Below are 21,464 nucleotides of genomic sequence, written 5' to 3' on the forward strand. Positions count from 1 at the left end.
AGCATTGTATAGAGTGAACAGAAGGTAAGATCTTTGCCTTTGGGAAACCTGTAACCTAGGAAGGACACAAATACATAAAACAGGTTCCCTTGGGAGAGAAGGTAATTACCTAGTTTGAAATGTGGCAAAGATGCTGAGCTTGACACTTCGATTTTCCAAGACATGTGTCTCAGGGTATTTTATGACAAGTGGTTAAGAGAACCTTACTTTGAGGATTTAAAGCAGGCACCTTGTCTGTGCGTTTGCCTTTCACCGCATCCAGGCAGCCATGAACTGACTCAGAGCGCCACCTGCTGGTCATCACCTCTCAGCTCACTAGTTCAAGAATGTCCCAGTGAAAGACTAACGGGAGATGTATTTCAATTGTTACATACAAATATTGGCAAGTACCAAGAAGTCTTAATGTGTTTAATTATCAAGACATCAGAAACATGCATCTAGTGCTACAATTAATTAGCTGTGATATTCCTTTAAAAAGTTCATCAGTAGGGTTTGCTTGGTTTTTTCTTCTTCTGGAGAAATAATAAAGTGATGGCTCTCTTGGTCTGTAAAATACTAAAAGTGGTTGGCAAGTTTGACTGCTTAGGGTGGCCTATTTAAAACAAATCTAGTTATACTGAATTTCAACTAGGTGTTGGTAAGGGACTTCCAGTGAGGGGATATTTGTTCTAAATCAGCAAAGGGAAGTGGTTCTCCGATTGTGGTCCATGAACCAGCAATATCAGCATCACTTGAGAACTTATTTAAAATGAAGATTCATGGGCTCCATCCCAGACAGAGTGAGTCGGAAATGCTGGGGATGGGGTTCAGCAATCTGTGTTTTAACAAGCCCTAGAGATGATTCTGACTGATGCTGAAGCTTAAGAATGTCCTGAAACATCCCCCAGTTTGGTAGATCATCTGCTCTAAGTTGTTAATAGTTAGTATTTGACACAATGGCTAATCACTGAGTAACTTTTCCACATGTAGACCAACACTGTCTACCCCTGGTCCCTAAGCTGAAAACCTTTACATAATTTTGTCACTCAGCTAGCAGTTGTCATCTACCAGATCAGTCACAATTCAATCCACCATTTTTAACCATATCGACATTAATAATAAAAATAATAATAGATTTTAGTTATGTGAATGATCCTATGTGCAGTATTAGGTCAAAATAAAAATGGTTCTTGCTTTTGAAATGTAAACTTTATTCTTAATCCCCATGATAGTATAATACACATGATTCAAGAGCTCAACCAATACCTTTGCTATCCTCAACACAGCGATAATCAACATTTTCCATTTGTCCATGGCACCATTTTGCAGAATTGTGAATGCATAGGCAGAGTCTTTGTGGTAAGTCACCCCAGGGACCCAAATGTCTAACCCACAACTGACTTGAGAGGAAGGACATGTAAAGAGAGGGACCAGCTCCCAGAATCTACCCTGGTGGCCCTTGCCTGAGCATGCAGGCTGTGTGCCCAAGACCCAGAGGCAGAGAACCAGGCACCTGCACCCTTCCCTGGTCCATGACTTACTTCAGCAATTTGGTGGAACATTTCACTTCCTCTTACCTTATTAATGTCTTATAACCTGAACCAGCTTCCTTTTATTGCTGTCTCTAATAGAATCACTGCTTCTCAGAGAATCTTGGACTCCTACAAAGTTACAACAGAGCAGTGGCTAGGAGTTTTATCATCATAAGACTGGGATATGAATGGCAATGATGTGACTTAATTATTTAACAAACATTTACACAGCAGTTACCACGTGCCAGGCACTCTTCTAGGGGCTGTACAAACAGCAACTCCTTTAAGTGACAGAACAGTGCCATGTGTCAGTTTCTATTTATTATCATCCACATTGACTCCCGGGGAAACTGCAGCACAAACCGGCTTAGTCACCTGCCTAAGGTCCGACAGCTAATAAAGGGCAGAAGTGGCCTGTAACTGAGGCCTCACCCTGTGCTCCGCTGCCTCTCTTAGGCTCACCTCCCTGAACCTCAGGTTTCTCATCTGCAAAATAGGGAAAATGAATACCTTTCTCCCCAGGTTATTTGAAACCATTTGAGTACAGTCTAGCCAGAAATGTAACCAAAGTACAATGATATGAGATTAGCACCATAACAAAGATATGTCAAAAGTGCTATGGAAACACAGATGAGGGAACAATTCTATTGGCCCCTGGGCGGCTATCTGGAGTAAAGCAGAAGTGACATTTCAAATGCCCCTGGACCAGCAAGGAGGTGACACAGGCAAGAGCAAAGACTCAGAGACCTTGACCTAGTGGAGCAGGTAGTCAAGTGAGCCCAGAGTTTTCATGGTGGTGGTGGTGGAGGTGGTGAGCTTTGGCTGGAGGGGGGCTGGGCCAGTGAGTAAATAACAGGGGAGATGAGGTCTTCCACAGTTTTGAGACTGAATGGCAAATCAAAATCCAAACCCAGGAATCTCTGAGAGGTGGAGGGAGGGTGCAAGGAAGGTATAACAGGAGCCTGGAGCATCTTATTATGCTAGAAAATAAGGAACTGCTTTTAAAAAAGTGATGTAGGCATGCCACAAGGACGAAGAAGCCAGCTTGAAGGGGCTGGCCAATCTGGAGCAATTTGACTACCAAAATAATTAAGGATAGTAATGAGTTATAAAGTGTTGGGGGGAAAATAAGAATTTGTGAGTTCATACCAATAATAAATAAATGGATAGAAGAAAGGGCTCTTGTTTACAGCAGAATCTTGAATGCCAACAGGTAAATGTGAAGAGAGTGTGGGAGTTGGCAAGTCATCATTCTGCAGCTATCATAGTGAAATGATAGAATCAAGCAAGAATCATCAAGAGTTGCTAAATTTCAACAAAGAGAGAGCAGGATACTTGGACGGTCTTAAAAGTACCTTTCCACATATTGTTATTTGTTGCAAGGGGAAACTCGTAATTACACAGTGGAGACATTGGACAGCACCCTGACCAGGTGATCAGTGAAGGGCGGATGGACCATGTGTGCCTTCAGATGTGATTCTCTGTGAGGAACATACCATCACTGTTTTAGGATTCCTCCTGAGAATGCATAGCCTGAATCTAAGTGTGAGACAAATTACCAGGCAAACTCAAAATGATGAACATTGTATTTTTAAAAAGGAAGGAGATGGGACTCTATTTTCAAAAATGTCAGTTTCATAAAGAATAAAGAAAAGCTATGGGAATGTTCCAGATTCAAGGAGGCTAAGGAGACCTGACAACTAAGTCCAATACCTGGCCCTTTACTTTCCCTCCAGTACTGGAGGGGTAAAATGCTATAGAGGATATCATCGGGGCAATTGATAACATTGAAATATGAGTGGGTAGATTAGTTCAAATTATTGCACAAACGCTAAATTGAGGTTGAAAACTGTACTGTGGTTACATAAGAGACTATCCCTGTTTTTAGGAAATACGCACTGAAATATTTAGAACAAAATGTCATGACAGGGCTTCCCTGGTGGCGCAGTGGTTGAGAGTCCGCCTGCCGATGCAGGGGACACGGGTTCGTGCCCCGATCCCGGAAGATCCCACATGCCGCGGAGCGGCTGGGCCCGCGAGCCATGGCCGCGGAGCCTGTGTGTCCGGAGCCTGTGCTCCGCAACGGGAGAGGCCACAGCAGTGAGAGGCCCGCGTACAGCAAAAAAAAAAAAAAAAAAAAAATGTCATGACATATGGAACTTAGTCTCAAATAATTAAGAAAAATTTACATGTGTGGTGTGTGTGTGTGTCTGCTGTGTGTGTGGAGAAAGAGAGAGACAGAGACAGAGAGAGGGTAGGGTGGGAGGAATAAATGGCAAAGCAAATGGGTAAAAATGTTAACAGGTGAATCTAGGTATGGGATACACAGGTACACTATTTTTATTCATGCATCTTTTCTATCAGTTTGACACGTTTACAAATAAAAAGTTTTTTAAAACTTTAGAAATCTTGACCTTTTCTTTTTGGGAGCTTTTGATTTAATTAGGAGAAGAATAGGAGAGATGATAAAGAGAGGGAAAATATAGTTTGGAAGTCAGTGATACTCTACTATTCGTTTATCACAATTTTAATGTACTTCTAGCCTTAGAAGTAAAGTTCATGTGTCTCAAGCCAGCAGTTCCTTGCAAACACACACATGTAGTGTAAATGATGTGTTTAGGAGGATTCACTTAGTGCCAGTTTCTGAAGCAGGTTATTTCTCAACCTTATAAAATGAGCTTGATACAAATTCTTCATTTCCTTTGAAATTAGCATCAAGATGTAATCATCTGACTCTGAAATGTGTGTATTTTAGGACCAGGAATCTAAGCTATAATGTTTTGTACATAGATCTAAGAATTGAGTTGAAAGAAGTTTCAAAGCACTAAAGTGACTTTCGTCCTCTACCAGTGGCTGTGTGTTAATTCTCCCAGAAAACCATCATTTCTCTGAGTTAATAGAATTTTTGAAGCTAAATCAAGTCAATTTCCATTGTAACGTTGTGAAGCTTTTGAACTGGGCTCACGGAATTATCCTACTTGATGGTCACCTTGAAGACGGCTTTGTGGTGATCCTAAGAAAACCCACAGCCGCAGCTTCTGTGTGTCATGGCCTTTCCACCCCACCTGATTCATTCTCATTACTTAATGAGCAGCTCAAGGCAAGTGCCCCCCACCCCACCCTTGAGATAAATAGTAGGTAAAATAGATATAAAGGCAATCTAATGTGGTAGAAAGAACCCTGAAATGGAAATTGGAAATGTGATTTTGCCTCTAATTAGGGTTATGTCTTCGGGCAGACCTCAGTTTCCTCATCTGCAAAATGAAGAACGTATTATAGATTATCTCTAGGAATTTGCTACTCAAATTTTGGTTTACAGACAGGGAAGTGTGGGAATTGGGAATAAGCATTTGTAGTAGCTGGTCTCCAAGATGCCTCCAGAGATTCTTGCCTCCTGGCTTCAGGCTTATGCGGTCTCCGCCCACATCAAATAGGGCTAACCTGTCTAACCAACAGGATATTGCAGAGATGATAGAGTATGATGTCTGATGTTAGGTCATAAAGGACTCTGTGGCTTCCACCGAGCTGTCTCTTGGATGACTTGCTCTGGAGAAAACCAGCTACCATGCCTTAAAGGTGCTCCATCAGCTCTGTGGGGAGGTCCATGCAGTAAAAGGAACTGAGGCCTCTTGCCATCAGCCAGCACTTGCCTGTCCTATGAAGAAGCCATCTTGAAAGCAGATCCTCAAGCCCCAGTCAGGTTTTCAGATGACTGCAACCCTGGCACACCTTGAATGTAACCTCACAAGAGACTCCTAAGCCAGAATCAGTCAATTAAGCTGCTTCTGAATTTCTGACCCACAGAAATTATGTAAGATAGATAATTGTTTTAAGTCACTGAGTTCTGAGGTATTTTATTATGCGGCAAGACATAATTAAAACACATTTAGAAACTTTTTAAGCAATTTGAAGGAATAATCTTATGTCTGTTGAATTTAATTTTTAAATTTTTCCATTCACTTTTTTTTTTTGGCTGTGCTGGGTCTTCGTTTCTGTGCGAGGGCTTTCTCTAGTTGCAGCAAGCGGGGGCCACTCTTCATCACGGTGCGCGGGCCTCTCACTATCGCGGCTTCTCTTGTTGCGGAGCACAGGCTCCAGACGCGCAGGCTCAGTAGTTGTGGCTCACGGGCTCAGTTGCTCCGCGGCATGTGGGATCTTCCCAGACTAGGGCCCGATTCCGTGTCCTCTGCATTGGCAGGCAGATTCTCAACCACTGCGCCACCAGGGAAGCCCAGTCATTCACTTTTATTGTATTTTACCAAAGTATCAGTCTATGGTGGTTTGAAAATTTTAAAAAAATAAATGTTGGATCTACTCCATGGAGAGTTTGAAAATCACTGATCAGAATAATACAGTCTTAGAGTTGAAAAAGGTTTTTGAAATTATACAGTCCAAACTTAGAGAATAAACTCTCTCTTACAGTTTTCCTACAATTTTTCCAGCAATAAAACTCTGATTCTCAGCAGCATTTTTATTATCACCATTGTTATTAAACATGCTTTTTATTGAGAGACCAGATGGGGGATATTTCATAATCCAAGTGAGAAATAACGGTGGCTTAGATGAGGGTGTTTGCGGTGAGGATGGAGAAAAGGCGACAGGTTCAAGATGTATTTCAGAGGTAGCTGAAATTACTTAGTGACACTAAAAAAATGGGTTTTTTTGTTATTATTATTCATAGGGACTTCTTAAACATCTTGGGTGTCAGTTTTTGCTGACGAAACATTGTCTTCATGGTGTCTGTTGCAACACAATTTGCCATGTTCTCTAGGGTTTTACTTGCTTCGTGTGATCAGAGGAAATGAGCTACTAAGAAAAGAAATTTTTTCAGGCTTTTCTGGTGGCACAGTGGTTAAGAATCTGCCTGCCAATGCAGGGGTCACGGGTTCGAGCCCTGGTCCGGGAAGATCCCACGTGCTGCGGAGCAACTAAGCCCGTGTGCCACAATTACTGAGCCTGTGCTCTAGAGCCCACGAGCGACAACTACTGAGCCCGTGTGCTGCAACTACTGAAGCCTGTGCGCCTAGAGCCTGTGCTCCACAACAAGAGAAGCCACCGCAATGAGGAGCCTGCGTGCCACAACTAGAGAAAGACTGTGCACAACAACAAAGACCCAACGCAGCCAAAAATAAAAATAAATAAAATAAATAAATTTATTTTAAAAAAAGAAAATTTTCATTTGAATATAGACAAATATTTCCTTCCTTACCCGGAGCTTGAAGAAAAAAAAGATAGTTGGTCTTAGGTTCTGGGTAATTGGTATTATTAGAAAAGAATGTGAATCTTCTTTTTTAAATTGAGGTAACTGGTTTAAAACATTATATGTTTCATGGGTACTTCTGTATACACTAGAGTGTGCTCACCACCAAAAATTTAGTTTCCAACCGTCACCATACAGTTGACCCCCTTTACCCATTTCGCCTTCCTCCCCACCCCTTCTCCCTCTGGTAACCACTAGAATGCGAATCTTCTGATCCTGCCTGCCACGGCTTATAACAAAACAAAGGTGCCCAATGATGAGTATACCCAGCATACACCCAGAACAAAGGGAAGGTAAGATGCATCAGACCCAGCTGTACACAAAGATGTAGTAGAACCTAAACTGGAGAGTGTTTACTTTGGACAAGATGGTAGCCTAGGATAACCTACCACACCTATAAATGCTGAATAAAACCAATCCAAAGATATTTAAACACAAAATTGAGCTGCAGGAAAAGCAAACATAGAAAATATTAGGTCCAGAAATAAATAGAGGTGGGAAGAATTGCATAAAGCTGATCCTGAGATGCCCTGGGGGAGTTACTGGCCACTGCAGTCTGGCTCCATGCAGAGATTAAGAGATGAGAATTGTTGTGAAGTGGGAGATTGGAAGCAAAAACCTACATAAAAGCAGAGATGGCAAAGGGCCACATCCACAGTGAAAGGGTAGACCAGAAAAAAAAAAAAAACCTATCCACAGTCTCAGAGAGATGTCAAGGAAGTTTGTAATCTCTGCCTGGATATACTGGATGAGAGCAAAAAAAGTTTCCTCTGGGTACCCAAAACCTCAGGCCTACTGCTCACAGATTCTAAATTTATAATAAATGCACAACCCAGAAAATTATAATGAAAATCTACACTGGGCCAGTGATTCCTCTTGTCTCACTGGGAAGAAGAAAACAACTTTCTCTGAAGGGACATACTTGCAACTTAGATCATTCAGAATTTCCACGGAAAACTAAAGCTTCACTCAAGAAGAGCTTTAAGTAAATAAGTAAGTAAAATGCAAAGTATACACTCCTTCCATGAACAAGTACCAGAAAATACGGCACACAGAGACCCCCAAGAACTTCAGTTCATAGAAAAACTGTTTAAAGGATAATATAAAATAAATATATTTTTAAATGATTAAATATATTAAGAATTGAAATCTGTTAAAAGAACAAGTCTATTTTTTTTAAAAAAGGTAGATTTGAACAGGTATCAGATAAAACTTCTAGAAAGAAAAAGAACTGAAATTTAAAGCTCAATGAATGGGTTAAACAGTTTAGACCGCTGAACAAAGAATTCGTGAGCCTATAGACAGAGTTAAGAAAATCACCCAGGGTGAGATTAAGAAAAATGGAGGTTAGAACGAGAAGTTTCAACTTATACCTACTAGGAGTTCCAAAACAAAAGAATAAAGAGACCCGAGAAGAGGAAATATTTGAAGAGATAATGGCTGGTATTATACCAGAATTGATTAAATCACACACATGAATTTTCACATGCCGGGGTCACAACATATTAGCCAGTGTTCTCCAGAGAAACAGAACCAACAGGATGTGTTGTGTGTATTTATATAGATACAATAAAGAAAAACCCACAATTAAAATTATACATAATGTGAAAGACTGAATACTTTCAATTTCGGTTTGGGAAAAATTCAAGGATGCCTACTCTCATAACCAACATTGTACTAAAGATTCTAACCTGTGTAGTGAAGCAAGAAAAAAGAAATAGAACGCATATAGACTGGAAAAGAAGAAGTAAAATTGTCTTTTCATAAAGAGAATGCTTGTCTAGAAAATTTGAAGGAGTCTCCCCCAAAAAACAACTTAGAACTAAAGAGTTTAGCAAGGTCACAGACAAAAATCAGGTGCATTTACATATACTAGCAATGAAAAATCAGAATTTGAAAGAAAATTAAATACCATTTAAAATAGCATAAGAATATTAGATACTTGGGGATCGATCTAACAAAATGTCCCAAACCTATACACTAAAAACTGCCAAACATTGCTGAGAATGATTAAAGACCAAGACAAACGAAGAGCAATACCATGTTCATGGATCTGAAGAGTTAATATTGTTAAGATGTCAATTCTCCCCAAATTGTTCTGTAGATTCAGCATAATCCCAATCACGATCCCAGGAAACTTTTTTTTTTTTTTTTTTTTTTTTTTTTTTCTTTTTGCGGTATGCGGGCCTCTCACTGTTGTGGCCTCTCCCGTTGCGGAGCACAGGCTCCGGATGCGCAGGCCCAGCGGCCATGGCTCACGGGCCCAGCCGCTCCGCGGCATATGGGATCCTCCCAGACCGGGGCACGAACCCGTATCCCCTGCATCGGCAGGCGGACTCTTAACCACTGCGCCACCAGGGAGGCCCCAGGAAACTTTTTAGGGGGTAGATATTGATAAACTAATTCTAAAATTTGCATAAAGTGCAAAGGATATAAATAGCAAAACAATTTTGAAAAAGAACGAAGTTGGCGGACTCACCTACTACCTGATCAAGATAGAGTGATATTAGTGTAAGACTAGACAATGGAACAAAGCAGATAGTCCAGAAATAGACTCACACATATACGGTCAATTGATTTTTGACAAGATGCCAAGGCAATTCAATAGAGTAATTCAAATGGTGTTGAAATAATTGAAAATCTATACTGGAAAAAAGGGTAAATCTCAATCCTTTATGCCATACAAAAAATTAACTCAAAATGAAATGAATTATAGACCTATATGTAACCCATAAAACTATAAAATTTCCATAAGAAAACTTAAGAGAAAATCTTGCAACTTTTGGGTAGGCAATGATTCCTTAATGCAATATAAACAGCATAAATCCTAAAACAAAAAATTGATAAAATGGACTTTATCAAAATTTAAAGTTTTTACTCTTCCAAAGACACCATTAAGAAAATGAAAAAGCAAGATACAGACAGGGAGAAAATACTTACAAAACATGTATCTAATAAAGGACTTGTATCCTGAATGTATAATGAACTCTTATAACTCAATATTGGAAGACAAGTCAACTAAAGTGGGCAAAAGATTTGAATAGACACTTCGCTAAAGGAGATGTACAAATGGAAGACTACTCAGCAATAAAAAGGAAAAGTTAAAACCTACTGATACAGGCAATGTGAATGAATCTCAGAATCATTGCACTGGGAGAAGCCAGACATAAAAGGCTATGTATTATACAATCCCATTTACATTAAGTTCTAGAAAAAGGAAAATCAGTGATGTAAAACAAATCAATGGTTGCCAGGAGCTGGGATTGGGGGTAGGGTGTATGGATTTCAGAGGGGCATGAAAGAACATTTGGGGATGATATATGTGTTCTGTATCATGACCGTAGTCATGGTTACGTGACTGTACTTTTGTTAAAACTCATTGAATTGAACACTTAAAATTGGTGGATTTGATCATATGTAAATTATGCCTCAACAAAGCTTATTTTAAAAACTAGAGGGCTTCCCTGGTGGCGCAGTGGTTGAGAGTCCGCCCGCCGATGCAGGAGACACGGGTTCGTGCCCCGGTCCGGGAAGATCCCACATGCCGTGGAGCGGCTGGGCCCGTGAGCCATGGCCGCTGAGCCTGTGCGTCCGGAGCCTGCGCTCCGCAACGGGAGAGGCCACAACAGTGAGAGGCCCACGTACCGCAAAAAAAAAAAAAAAAAAAAAAAGGAAAAAAAAACTAGACATGGTCTCTCACTAGACAGGGCTAGAAATATATGAACAGTTTTCTGTACCCTTTGACCAAACACAATATCTGTGTGACATTGGATAATGTAATTAACTTCTCTGGGTCTTGGTTTCCTCAAGTGCAATGTGGGGGTAATAACAGAATATTATGGATTGTTATGAGGACCAAATTACATAATATATGTAAAGTACTTTGCACAGCACCTGACACAAAGTTCAATCGCCAGCTCAGGGACACTTTCTAAGCCTCTTGTCTTTGTCTGACTCATTCAACAGCCTTCACAACAAACTTCTATTATGAGTTGGCTTCCCTAGGAGTTTTCCTCCAGGGAGAGTTGGCCCAAAGAATGTCCACTTCCCTAGATAATTTTATTTCAGAATGTTATAACTGCAGTCTTGGTTATAGTTTAATATCATGTGAGTTGTTTTCCTATCTCCCATCACACTCTGGGAGGCTGATTAGATCCTCTGTCTAGACTTGCAAGGCTGAGAGCCTGATTCCCTAGTGTGAAGGAAGGAGGCCCAAATGGGTGGACTTCCCCGGTACCATTTCTGGGCCATCGTGCTCTAATGGTAATTCAAAATGGTGGCAATAAATGCCAGGGGGAAGTTGACCTCCCCAGTAACTTCCAGTCTTTAAAAATAGTTTTGGATACAAGAAGTATAGTTTACCTTGCTCAGGAGAGAGAGAGAGAGGTGGAGGCACTAATGAAATATGATTTCATTTTCTTGGAATAGGCGTAAGTCTGGATTATTTTGTATGGTTATTCTGGCTTACACATGATATCCTCTTTTCTTGTTCCACAAGGAATTCCTGACTTTGAATTGAAATGCACATTTTGATGGAATTCTCATTTCCAGTAAGAGCAAGTAAAAAAGAGAATAAATTCTCTTCTAATGCTTCCTAATATTCCCATATCCTGGCACATATAGAGTAGAATGCTGCAGTAATGGGAGGAGGCTGCTTGTTGCCCAACAAGATTTCCGAGTATGCTGATAACATAGACCCAACTGTAACCCTTTCTAGGCACCCCAGGGTTCCCCAACACACCAATGGCTCTGCTCCTGGAGCTATGGCTGCAGATGAAGTGCTTGCTAACTAGGAAGGAATAATAGACCTAAATGCTGGCCAGTTGCAATACTAATTCTGTAGCAAGAGACCCATAAGTCAATCAGAACATCTCAGTGCAGACTCATGACCACGTTCCTGGACAGTTTCCATGAAGGTGAACTGATATCACTGCTGAATTTATCTTTGCTGCTTCAACATTGGCTTCATGTCTTAAGGTTCGATCCTAAATTCATGAATCTAGGAGAAAAGCTGAATCTGGGGACATGTTGTCGATGAGTTTTCATCCATTCATTACCTCTTTTTGACTGTCTGTCCAAAGTACTTCTGTAGCAGAAACAAGATATATTATAAATTATTTCTTACAACAGTTAAATTGGAATAATAATTCCTACCTACCTACTTCACAGGGTTGTTGTGAAAATAAATAAAGCATTCAAACAGTACTGGTCACAGAGTTAATGCTCTGTAAATGGTTGCAATTATTATGTACATGTTCACTTTCTTAGAACTAATTAGTAGGTTAATAAAAAGTGTCAAAATGTTAAATTTTCATATTCATATTAAAGGAATATGACTTTTGTAGGAAACGTGGAGTCAAGATGCCTGGGAACTTGGTCAATGCTACTATTAGTAATAAATTGTCAAATGAAATAATAGAATCAGGGAATTGAGGACGTGGAGGAAAGACCAACACTTTCCTTTTTTAGGTGGAGAAAAGGAGTTATAGAGAAAGAAAGTCACAGTGGCAAACCTGTGACCAATAGCTCATAGTCCCCGTCCACAGTTCTTCTCCAGAATGCTACGCCATGGATAAAAAGTCTTTTTAAAATAAGTGCTTCAGAAAAGCTAAACACTGTACAAAAAAAGAGGTAGCGTGAGCACTATATTTGGACAAATAAAGTCCGAATCTGCTTATCAGCTCCCCTAATGGAAACGACAACCAGCACAAGCAAAACGCTTTGTGATTCAAAAGATAACAGGACCCAGCTCACCAGATCTCCTGTTATTACTGATGGAATCCTCCCAGCTATTACACCTTGGGAAAATATTAACGTGCTCAGCCAACAAAGACAAATTTAAAAGAAGAAGCAAGTGATGCTACACATTGCAATGCCACCCGATATTCAAATGTGCTCTTCTGAGCTATGTCTAATGTCAGCATCATTTTTTTAAGGAGACATATCAGTTTCAGTCAAGGTTTTTCTTTCACTTTCCCCATTCTTCACTGCCTGGACTAGGAAAAAAAAATAAAAAGAATTACCAGCGACATTACTTTTTAATTTAATGCCCTTGAGTAAGGGCAATAGCAAGGAGGCAGGATAGAGATTTCGATTTCGGAAGGACAGCGGATGGAGAACAGTTGTTAATGCCACGTCGTCCATGAATATTGGTTGCAGCAGCTGTCTCTGCCATCATTGTCTCAAGGTAATGCCTTGCTTCCCATTGTCATGGTATCTCAGAATCAAATTATTTGAATTCCAGACACATCGACAACACACTGAAGGGCCCTTGCCAATTTTTGCAGCTCGCGTGGAGAAGAGCATCATGAAGCATTACTCATTTATACGACTCCCAGGCTCCTGTTGTAAATTCAGCACGCAGGACTGCCTCCACGTGCAGCCCTTCAGCTTAGCTCTCTAATCCTGTAACCCTTTACCACCAACTCCTTCCCATAAATATGTGCAGAAAATCCCCAGGCCAGGTCCTGCACCTCTTTGAGCTTCCGTGGGTGCAGATGGAGTCCAGGCTGCCAGAGCTGACCTGGAGATGGAAGCCAGCTATTTTGCCTCTGTCTGGCCTAGGGGTGAAAGCCCCAAAGCACAACACACTGAATCGTCCCCAGAGCCATCCCTCTGACATTTTCATGCAGGTGAAGTCCAGTTAAAATTAACATCTGTCCTGCAATAGTGAAGCAGCTGATAATGGCCCATCTCTTGGAGCGTGAGGAAACCATAAATAAGGGTGTTTTGGAAGATTTCTTTTCAATGACCTAGGAAAAATCTCACAACATAAATGAAAAAAAGTGTGTAATCCCATATCTTATAGAAGTTTTATATATGCATGTAGGTATATTTACATATATATATATATATCTAACTAGAAGAAAACACATCAAAATTAACAGTGATTATTTTACTTTTTCTTCTTTATTGTTTTCTATATTTTCAAAATAAACAGGTATTTCTCTTATATTCAGGAAAATAGATCCTCTTTATAAAGAAAATTTCCATCAAGGGTGTTTTTTAAACAAAAGGACCGTTTTCAAAAGGTTCACTACATAGTCAGCCCACACACCCCCATTCTGAAAGCAAGGGGTTCCTTCCCACTGGCCCCTGCTTAGAAGAGCTGCCCCAGGGGTATCCTCTTAGCACCCCCTTAGCAAGGGGGTTCTAGTTCAGGAGTTTTGTCCAGCAGGACCAAAAGTGACCATATTAGTCCAATCGGATTCTTTCTCTTGAATTGATCCACACAGAGAAAGTAGCAAAGGCAGAAAAAGGGAAAGAGGAAAGAGGGAAAGAATGAGTCACCCTTGAATGGCTGCAGTGTGGATGGCTGAGGAATAAAGAATAAAGAATAAAGGAACTTGATAGCTAGAGCTGCCTTAGACCCTGGACTAGCTTCTGATTCCAAGATTCTATGCCATGCAGGACCACGATTCCTATTTTTCCCATGAGGTCTTGGTGGTTGGTCTTTCTGGGTATCTGGCAGACAGACCCATGGCCAAATATCCTGTTCTCCTTAGTACCATGAATATCCTTGTAACGATCTATTTGGGCACAGATTATACTATGATTCTTCTAATCACATGAGACAGGAATTTCAGGATACCAAAACCCTGAGACCAGGCAAATGCATTTCATAGGTCATTTTATTGCTTATTAAGTATACTACCCAAACCAGGGCTACCACCAGACCATTTGGCATTTTCTACAAATTTGAAAAAGCTACCCCTTCCTCAAATTAACAAAGTTAATTATTTCTCAATAATAACAATTACTAAAGAAAAACAGTCATTTTATATGAGTTGCACAGGTAAATGATTCATCATAAAATGATAGAAAATTCAAATGGTTAATGATAATATTAGAAATTTAAGTCACTTGGATCTAATGATTTGTTGTAAAATTCATAGACATCTTGCCTTGGTAGAAATAATTCTTTCTGATGGTTTTAATGTTTACTTTTTTATATAGTTCATATTTTATAGAGATGATCACCAGACTGGCAGTCTTTCTTATGATACTGTGGACTTTATCTTGGTTTTAACATATTTAATTTTGAGATGCCACATTCTTCACTGATATTGATATTAGCAAAATTAGTTTTACCTTGAAAGTTTCAAAGTTATTTAGAAATGGATCTGGTAAATTATTGTCACAAAAACATTACAATATTTTGGTGGGAGCATATGAGATTATAAAAAGACAAATTTAGATTTTTAGCTCTTTATACATTGATGAATGATGCATACAATTCTTTAATATGCTCATCAGTCAATTTCAGTTATACATTTTTACCCAGCTTTGGTACTTGGTATTGACAATAATTCTTCAAATCACATGAGATATCCAGAACTCGGCTACTTCAAGTACCCAGCATTAGGGCATCACCAGGAGTTTGTTATAAATGTAGAATCTCAGGTCCCATTCCAAATTACTGAATCAGAATTTGCATTTTCATAAGATCCCCAGGCACTCTGTATGCACAGGAAAATCTAAGAAGTACTGATCTAGGATGCTGTAAAGGCCATCATATTCTTTCAGCAATAGAAACCTTTCTTTTAAAGATAATATCAATATTATTGTTACCATTATAGAAAAAAATAGAAATCAATTTTGGATCAGAGGTGGTTTGATTGTGGAAATAACATTTGAAATGAATTTTCCTCCCCGTCTGGTGTTTTTACATTGAAGAAGTTGGAGTCAATGTCAAGAAGTTGCAATTTGTTGAGCAGCAATAATATCTTTTTGTAATTATCATAAATTCATTTTTCTTGAAAGATTTTCTTCGCCCATTATCTGTGATTGAGGGAATAATAGATGTTGACTTTTGGCTCCCATCTAATTTTGCTTACACATTAATTTTACCTTCACTTCAAATTAGTACTGAGCAATGCATTTTAAAGAGAATATTTTCAAAAGTATACTTTGACTCGTATTTGAGAATCTGTGCTTTTATTTGTAACATCAGTATGCACTGCATACTCCCTCTAATTAAGTTTTAGTAGCAAGATGGCATCTACTCAATTTCCCCATCTCATATTCAACAATGATTTAAAATTTTATGTCCCGTAAATGCATTTTCAATATACTTCAACATTTGGTTGAAGGAAAAAGAGTAGTTATATCATTTCTTGGATGATATAAAAAATTCAGTGCTGTCAAAATAGATTTTTGCCACGATTCAATACCAAATGTAAAGAAGATGCAAAACAAAAACTATAAAATGCCCTAGAATTTTTGAGGATCTTCTGTAACAATTCATTACATTCTGTACGCATACTTGTGGCATTGCTGAATCCAATGTTTCTTTAGATTCAGTTTTTGTAAGTAGCCTTCTGAAAATACACATATGCTTTCTTTTGTCTTGTCATTTACTGGGCAACCCCCTTTGTCCAAACATTCACATATGAAATGTTTACTTGTTGAAAATCCACAAATCTAATAACATTATCTGTTCTACAGGGTTTATACCAGGGGTTATATCTAAAATGATCCAATAATATTTGCCTTTCTTACCTTTTTCAAAAATAATTCATTCATTGCATCTACTATAATTTTAATTATTTGGCTTTATATTTTATGACTTTAAAAATGTGTAACATTATTTGTTAATCAATGTGCCATTATGTTATCGAATTTTGTATAGTTTCTGCCAAAGGAAGGCAATTCTCATCATTGTACTCACAGTTGCCTGGATAATCTTCTCCCTGGATGTGGCCTTGCCAAAAGTTGAATCATGCATAGTATGTGTTCCCAGTGTTGTTTCTCATTTTCATAGTATCTTTGTTTGTCTGCCTCTCTCTCAATACATAGCTTTCAAATCATACTTCAACTTTGAATTCTTAATATTATCAGTGAAGAGCATTTTACCCTCTGTTTGTTAGTAATGTGTGATGTATACTGCCAATCCTGCCTCATGTTTTCATTTCAGTTGGTATTTTTCCTCCATCCCTGAAGAATTTACAATATAGATAAAACACAGAAATCACTGAGGTAGAATAATGTAGGGGCTTTGATCATTAATAAGAATTTATGAATAAACAATTTCTGAAAATTTCCCACCTGCACGGATGGTAGTTAAGTTTGATAAACTTTGATGAAAATTTAATGAAAATAAATTTAATAAAAAGTTACATAATTCCTTACATAAGATGGACAAACTTCAGCTAGAATCTTGTTAATATTCAAATCGTTAAATATTTAAATTATATAGCCAGGTACCTGGATAGACAAAATATACATATATATATGTATATTAGATTGATAGATAGATGATACATAGATAGATAGATAGATCAATCTCCAGTTTAATGTTTTCTTTTTCTCTTCCACATCCTAATCCAGCAGTCTGCCCCCATTCCATCTTCTCCAAAGTGTATTTAATGATCTAAATTATTCTTTTTCATTTTCTTCTCTGTTTTCTGATTCTGAAATAAATTTTAAAATCTCTTTCATAGTATCTGAGCAAAATCAATAATTAGTATTTTATTTTAGAACTTATATGTATGTAACATACAAAATACATAATTGACAAGCTGCTAAATGTTGTCATGTTAATAGTATTACTAACAGAATATCCAAAACAACAAGTGATTGCTATTATGTAATTTCCAGATCATTAAATAGTGATTTCTAATTTATGTGCATATAATTTATTTTATGGATTATTTGAGCATATGTATTTAGTTTGATGATGATCCATAGAATAATGAAAGTCCTTGTAGATTTATGTTGGGAACTCAGCAATACCTTTTGCAAACAGCAGATAAACAGGAGGTGATGTGAAGCAACATGAAACATTAAATTAGTTGGTGCACTAACAATGGGGATTATTTATTTTTAATTTTTGAAATACTCACCTATCAGTATATCAATTAGAAAAGCAGTTTCTTGTTTAGAAGCAGAAATATTTTAGATGACATTAGAGCTGTTGTTGGTTTTGATTATTGATTCATTTTTCCTTTGTGCATGGAAGCAGAACAAAATATATTAAACCTCTTAAAACAAGACACTTTACTGCCATCTGCAGGGAGGTTGTAATAAATATACAAAGCACCCATCTCTGCGATAAACAATAATAACAAACATACAGACATTTGCAGAATAATAAAGGTGTCTGTGATGTGAATGGTGACCTCTTAGATGAGGAGCACATGTGCAGTGCCCAACCAAAATAATCATATGTGGCAGCCCCAATCTCAACTGCATCTAGATTTCATTCTTGTTGTTTACAATCTTCTGACAAAGGAGAAAAATTCCCATTGTAAAGACACTCTTGGGGTCCAGTCTGGTGTTGCTCATTCATGTTTTTGGGTAGAAAAACAGGGGAGGGGGATACAACCTACAATTCAGCTTCTACAGAATGGCCACTCACTCTAGCAGGGAAGACTGGCTGTTCAGGACTTTTGTCACTGGCCCCAAGCCAGAGAGCTGAGCTGCACTTAGTCTCCTCTGGGCTAAAGCCATTCACCCTGCAGGGAGTGGGAATGGGGGAGGGGTTGGGCCCAGGCAAACCATCAGAGGAAAAATAAAAACTCTGCCTAAAATTAGGGATGGGCCAGCAGGATCCCTGAACAAAAGAACTTCAAGTGCGGGTGGGGATGGAGAGGGAGCTTTACACATGTTAGTTATTCTTCAGTGCAAACTCACAATCATCTTGCTAGAAAGATGCCCTTTGGCATATTTTGCTTGGAAACAATGGTCATAAATCCAATAATATTTCCTATTCTTGGAAGAAGACAAATAGTTAGATGGCAAGGTGATAAGAAATTCCCATTACCCAATCCCATGTATTTGAAGGAAAATACTGAGTGAGCCTATGTTTCTTGCAATTCAAATCGCAAAAGTTAATATTACCATAACTAACACAGGGCAGAAAGTACCCCTAGCCCCTGGCCCATGATGGGCATTCGTTTGTTGAATAAATGAGAAGAGTTCTACTTCAGAGTTACCCCAAAGTGTCAAGTGAGCACAGAGGAGGCAGAATTGGGGGAACTGGGGAGGGCTTCCAGGTGAAGGTGTTAATTGAGTTAGATCTTGACAAGGAGGCAGAATGTTGACAGGCAGACAGGCAGAGATGGAGAGAAAAGGCATCCCAAGTGGAGTTAACAGTAGCAGCAGGACGAAGTGGGAGGAGAAGGAGGGGCGTCAGTCAGGCATTTGGGACAGGAGAGCATGGTGACAGTGTCCAGGGAGGGAGGAGTGTCTAGCAGGGGCCACTGCAGCTGGTGGCCTTTGAAGGTGGACATGACAGCCAGATTGCAAGCAAGGATAATGATTGAGTGGGAAAGGAAGGAGGAGAGGGAGTAGAAAAGAGAATTAGGCTACTCTCTCTCTTCCTTTGTTAACTTTCTATTGAAGTTACATATATTTATTATTATGTATTATTAAAATATACATATTTTAATATACATTTATTGAAGTAATATATATCATATAAAACACATACTCAAGGGCTTCCCTGGTGGTGCAGTGGTTGAGAGTCCGCCTGCCGATGCAGGGGACACGGGTTTGTGCGCTGGTCCGGGAAGATCCCACATGCTGCGGAGCGGCTGGGCCCGTGAGCCATGGCCACTGAGCCTGCGCGTCCGGAGCCTGTGCTCCGCAACGGGAGAGGCCACAACAGTGAGAGGCCCGCGTACCGCAAAAAAAACCCAAAAAACAAAAAACACATACTCAATATAACTTATGCTCTTTTATACATATAATGTGTATTTATAATAGAGCATATTTGTGCTTACATATGTGTAGTATGTATATGTATATGTATATATATATATATATATATATATATATATATATCAAAGTGCACGTAGTATACAGCTCAACTGCTTTCCTGACTCCTAAAAGCATAGATTAGTTTTTAGAGCTACTTTTTTGTTTGTTTTTGTTTTTTAAGAAGTAAAAGGAGATGGTAAAAGGAGAGAAACGGGATGGTAGCTTGAGTGGCAGGATCAATGGAAAGGGATTTTCAGGCCACAGAATCATTGTTCTTGTGCCACAGGGAGCCAATTAAGAGGGAGACATTGGATATGTAAGAGGATGAGGTAACAACCGATGGAGCAGTACTAATGGACATGAAAGGAGCAGGCTCACGGTAATGGATGTGGTTGATATTAAAAATAGAGAGGAAACTTCATCCTGGGGTTGCAGGACCCAAGCAGAGAGATCAGTGTGGGGCAGTGGCTGGGTGTGTGGCCCTGGGACCAGAGAGTTCTGGGTTCTATCTCAGCTCTGCCACGTACATAGACAGTTAACAGTTACTCTGGCTCCTTTTCTAAACTTGAATCGTCGTGATAACAAAGGCAACAGCAACAAAAATAGCAAGGACTCCTGTCGGAGTCCAAAAGCCCTAGGATCACCCTGAAATGGGACCTGCTTTTAAATTGGACTCAACTAAGTACACAAGACTTCTATCCTGACCCTAACCCTGCCCTATAACCTTGCCAGGAGACAGCCCACTTCAGGTTAGCCCTGAGTGTCACAGGAAGTGCTGCGCCAGCCTCTGGAATTCCAAAAGACATTTCAAGCCAAATCAGTCTGAGGGTCCCGGGTTGAAGTTGGAAAGTCCAGCATTTAGGGGGACTTCGGCCCCCAGAGCCTCCCTGCTGGTTACACTCACTGGTGGGTGGCACTGGGGGAGATGATGGCAGAACTCAGCTGTCAGAGGACAGAACCTCCCCCTCTTGGAGAGATAGCCAGAGCAGAACAGGACCAGCCAACACATGTTGTCAAACCTTTCTGAGGCCCACACCGACTTCTTCTTCCCAGGGTCCATGTTTCCCACAAAAGGATTGAGTAAGAACCTCTTTGAATTCACCAAATATTCCCTGAACTCTTACCTCCTGTCGGTCCTGATCTTGCCTGAGAGCCTCTCTCCCTGAAGGAACTGGTGCTCTGTGGTTAGGACAGACTCGAGCACATCTGGGGCTCAATCCGCAAGAAGTAGGAAAGCAATGGATAGAAGTGAACATAAATTGTCATCTCTGAAACGAAATCAGAGCCAGACTCTGAGGTGAGAACTGAAGGACACGTGTAGAGGGGAAGCCAGACCTGGTGGCTACGTTTTCACCTTTTCTTTGGGTGACAAATCTCTCACTGCTTTTCCTGCCACCAATATTCTGGCTGCACAGGGACACTACTCACCCTTCGTACTCCCTTAATTCCTTGTAAGCTGTCTGAGACAAGACTAGAAAGTTCAAATAGGACCTTAGCAAATGCTGAAGTGAAATATAAACTCAAAGCAACATGGGTTATAAAGAGGGCCATGGAGCTACAGAGATCATGGGATCCAGAGAGGAGGTGAAACTTCTCCAAGATTGCTGAAATCCATATGAAGTTTCCACGGCCTCAGTCAAATCCAAAAGTGGAAAAGAAATCCAGAAGAGGAGCAGCGGGGTGTTATGGTTAAGGGACCAGACACAGGAGCCAGATGACCTGGGTTCACGTCTCAGTTCTTTGGCAAAGTTCTCTGGGGACCTCGGTTTCCCCATCTAAAAACAAGGGCGATACTAGTGCCTACAGCATAGCGTTCTTACGGGAATTAAGTTAATATATGTAAAGCCCTTACAACAGTCTTTGGCTCATAGATGTCAAGTAAGCTTGGAATTTTATCATTATTAACGACATGCTCAATGTGACTAAAGGAAGAGAAGAGATGGGGGCCACCTGGGAGATAGGCAAAGAAGCAGGAATGAGATGGACAGGAA

At 39.7% G+C, this 21,464-nt stretch overlaps 1 protein-coding gene across 1 annotated transcript in view; it reads left to right on the top strand.

Moving 5' to 3' along the window:
* Positions 1-21,464, top strand: part of CD59 (CD59 molecule (CD59 blood group)) — a 519,147-nt gene that overhangs the window by 387,957 nt on the left and 109,726 nt on the right. The window lies entirely within an intron of this gene.

The sequence above is a fragment of the Mesoplodon densirostris genome, chromosome 7 (assembly GCF_025265405.1).
Source record: "Mesoplodon densirostris isolate mMesDen1 chromosome 7, mMesDen1 primary haplotype, whole genome shotgun sequence".
NCBI classification, from domain to species: domain Eukaryota; kingdom Metazoa; phylum Chordata; class Mammalia; order Artiodactyla; family Ziphiidae; genus Mesoplodon; species Mesoplodon densirostris.